The sequence below is a fragment of the Oryzias melastigma genome, linkage group LG7 (genome assembly GCF_002922805.2).
Source record: "Oryzias melastigma strain HK-1 linkage group LG7, ASM292280v2, whole genome shotgun sequence".
NCBI lineage: Eukaryota > Metazoa > Chordata > Actinopteri > Beloniformes > Adrianichthyidae > Oryzias > Oryzias melastigma.
Window position 1 is genome coordinate 23,778,425 of NC_050518.1, and position 3,985 is coordinate 23,782,409.

The 3,985-nt window shown below is 38.2% G+C and overlaps 1 long non-coding RNA gene across 1 annotated transcript in view; it reads right to left on the reverse strand.

Annotated features, from left to right (window-relative positions):
- LOC112159381 overlaps positions 1–3,735 on the reverse strand; it is an 11,768-nt gene extending 8,033 nt beyond the window's left edge. Inside the window, exons 1-2 of the long non-coding RNA XR_002921472.2 lie at positions 2,766–3,735; positions 2,537–2,641 (exon numbers count right to left, since the gene is read on the reverse strand). This is a non-coding gene — a long non-coding RNA (uncharacterized LOC112159381). The remainder of the gene's footprint in view (positions 1–2,536; positions 2,642–2,765) is intronic.
- Positions 3,736–3,985: the final 250 nt, after the last annotated feature.

Here is a 3,985-nt window from a genome sequence, read left to right on the forward strand (position 1 = left end):
GCATGGAAAATTTGTGATCAAACTGGGTCTTTTATTTGTCAAAACCAAATATTTTTTGGGAGGGTTACACATAATAATAAAAAAAGAGAGCAACGCTTGAATTCTGATGGTAGCTCCAGTGCATCCCAGGACATGCAAATGATGAGTGTTTGAGCTCCACAGGCAGCCAGGATGGGTTTGCTCCAGCCTTTAAAATGGACCTCACATCCTGCCTGACCTTGACTCTCTGAGAATGCAGGCAGATTTAAGAAAGAAATCAATTCCCTCAGTGTTGATGACTTGTTCTCCTGATTACATGACGTGTTAACAAGGTCAAACATGTAATTTCTTTTCTTGCTAAAGGGGCCTTCTGTTGTGGGTCTCACCAATAATGCATTCATCACGTTGCACAGCATGCTCCCATACCCTTCTGTATGTCATTAATTGTCTTTGTCTCCTACAGTTGCTCCTTTCTGTCCTTGAACCTCTCTTTTCCTTGCTAAGCTCTTGCAAAGCTGCACGGCTGTAAAATTAAAACATGGATTGAGGCTCAAACTGTTTGAGTTCTGGGTGGAACAGGCATGCTTTTTCTGTCTAAATGAGTATTCTGCCTTCCCCCATGGTCCAAACACAAAAGTGTTCGGTCGACTGCACAGAACTGAGCATGAATGCATGCTGGTTTGATTCATCGGTGACGTGGACTTGTGACCTGTGCAGGTCTCTTACAGATGAGTGAACCTCAGGCTCCGAAATTTGAAGGCGTAAAATTTTTTTAATGATTTTTTGAGTTTTTAACATGTATTTGTGTCATTTTTCTTATGAAAGAGAATACATGTAATAAGAAATAATTTAGTTTTTGTATTTCTCTTTTTAAATCTCTGTCAATCAAACTGTCTCAGACAGACTCTGTCTGAATAAATGATCTTCTGTCCATCTCAACAGCTCTGCTGCACATGCACTAAACCCTCATCTGTTCCTAGTGTGTCAAGTTCAGGTTCTGGAGAAGAGAAGATGGTATCTTCACATTGACTGCAGTCAAATTAGCCGCCGTTCACATTTCTGTGGTCAAATCAGCCTCACTGGGTTTTTGGTGTGAGTTTCATCCAATACTTACGGTAGCAGGACTGAGAACGCTGGAAAATCTCCACCAGACTCCACGGAGCTTCTTGATGTGACCACGGAAATGTGAACGGCGGCTCATTTGACCGCAGTTGGAAAGGATTGTAAATCAATGAAAGAGCATTTTGATGTTAGCTTTGATTATTTTATCAAGAACTCTGAGAAACCAATGATTGAATGTATTGATCACAGTCAATAAACATTGGAGAATTAGCTAAAAGAGTCTTTGGTGAACTGGACGGAGAAAGAATCAGGATTTGGGAGGAAGTTCTGTCCATGAAGATCTTCACTTCCTCGTCCCAGCTGACAACCGGATCAGAACCATACGGCTGGACATTACCCCTTTTGATGGACATTTTTATGTAGCAGCGGTGAAGATTTGCGCTAGCGAGACACAGAGCTATCATAATCAGATGGGGGGCTCCTCAGCTCAACTCAAAAAGCCACGCCCCCTCAGAGGAGATTTTGGAAACAGAGGCTTCAGATCAACATGGAAAACTTCTTTTTAAGACATTTAGGTTGAGGAATTTTGGTTAAAAACGTTATAATCATTATTAAAACACTAATGGGAACGTTGACACATGGTTTAAACCCAGTTATGAAGAGAAAAAATAAAAGCATGTTGAAAAAAAAAAAGCAAGTTTCTGATAGCACGTTATGGGTATTTAATAAAAATGTCTGCAATGCGCAATTCTGCCACTAGGGGAGGCAAAGGAAAAGAAATATCGGTACAACAAGAAATCAAGTAATAAACAGCATTTCTTCTGAAGCGCGTGCCACGTCTGGGTAAGATACAGTTAGTTTCCTGCCAGCCTGTTAAGTTGATTCAAAAAATATCAGGTGTGACACCACAACTACCAACATGTCAAAATAATAATAATAATAATAACAATACTATTAAGTGATTGAGCTACTAGGTTGTTTAAGGCATTTTTTTCCAACTCGGAGAAAAAAAAAATAAAGCGATAGATATCAAGTAGACCATAGTTTATTTTGCTTTTATGTTAGTGGTCCGGCCCACTTGAGATCAGACGGGTTGAATGTGGCCCCTGAACCAAAATGAGTTTGACACCCCCCCTTGTCCTTTCTCAAGTGTATATATTTGAAAGTATAGACTTTAGATATTTTGCATTCAGGATTATTTAAATTTGATTCAGCTGGAAGAGGAAAGATATGGCAACCCATAAAAGAAGGAACGGAAATTATTATAGGTTATGTGCTACAGCATAGGCTTTTAAATGAGGTCAATAAAAATGTCTACCTCAAACTTACGACCCAACTGTCATGGCGTGAATCTCTCCCAGAGCAGAGTGATCCCAGGGTCTGTCACAATCTTTGAACTTCAACACACTTCAGAGTTCCTTTAAACCTATAACCTGTAGATTTATTTCCCTTCCCGTTTTAATTTCACAGTAATAGGTTTGAAAGACTTCTTTACCTTGTTTTCACGTCTGGAGTCCTGTAGAGGAGAAATGAATGTGATGTCTCAAGTTCACGGTAACCTTTGCCATCTTCTATGATTTTACAAATGGAAGCTGAAAGCCTGTAATGATCACAAAAGTGGCAGTAAAAGCTCTCTTTAGATTATGGAAATGAAGAAGCAGATGCTGCAGAGCTGATCATCTGTTCCGTTTAGAGGATAATGGTTTCCTGACGGGATATCCCACATTTGTGCCGCCGTGCCTTTTTATTTCTTAGATGTGCAGCTGATCTGTTGGTTCTTGCGTGACCCTTCAGTCTGTAAAAGTAACTAAAACATCACAAATCATTTGTCCATTCCTTTAATAATTGTATTGTGGATGCACGGTCCAACAGAACCTGATAAACAGAAAGTTGACAGAATCCGTTTGCTGCGGGAGCCTTTGGTGTGTTTAAGTGGAATGACAGTGAACGTCCTGCGGGGGACTTCAATTATTTTGTAGCTTTTATTGTGCTGCCTTTGAAATTCATTTCTGAAGCTCTCAGTGAGCAGCACAGGTTTTTAGAATGTGAAAAAACAAAGAAAAGGAGAAAAAGGCATTTTGTTGAAAAACAACTTAGACAAATTTAAACCCAATATATGCAAATTGTGGGGAATGCATCAGCAATTTCCCAGCCTTTATAATTAAAAAAAGAAAAGAAAATAAAGCTCATTTCCAAAACACGATAAGTGCTAATTGTTTTACATTTCCATTTGGTTTCACGTATTTCATTACTTTTTTATTTCCGTTTTGACACTTTGCACAAAACCAAACGATGTATTGTCATGTCTCAGCCTATTTTATCAAGATTCTGGTGTTTTTAACCTTAACATGACCTCCTTTGTAAACTACTTGAAGTCTTGAAATGGTCAGAGCGTGACCAGGTGATCAGGTGCAGGAAATGGAAGTAGACAGGAAGAATGAAAGAATCATTAACAATTAAAAAACAAAAATCACCATATTAAAAAGAGTAGAAAGGTTTCCTTGCTCAGATCTATCCCTCATTTACTGGATGTGTTAGATGACAAAATGCTGGAAAGGGGATCAGATTTGACAGTAAAAACTCATTTCATAAGTAGTACAAATTTAGGAGATACAATAGTCTTAGAGTCTATTAAATCAAGTAAATAAGGGGCATGACTACCTCAGACGTCAGATAACAGAAAGACAGAAGTATGGTGGCCTGAATGTTTAAATAAAATTGTTAGGACTAGTTGGAAAGATTAACTGTAGTTCACTTGTTATATTGTTAAAACTCATACATTTAAAAATGAGTGAGTAGCCAACTCATCTAAAATGAAAATAAAGTTTAGATGAGTCATAGTTCTCGATGCTGGTTTCTTATGTGCAAATTAGTTGTGACTGAAAGAAGTTTAGCTCTAGCATTAGGAACAATTCTCCTGTAATTGTTTCATCTATTGTAAAAT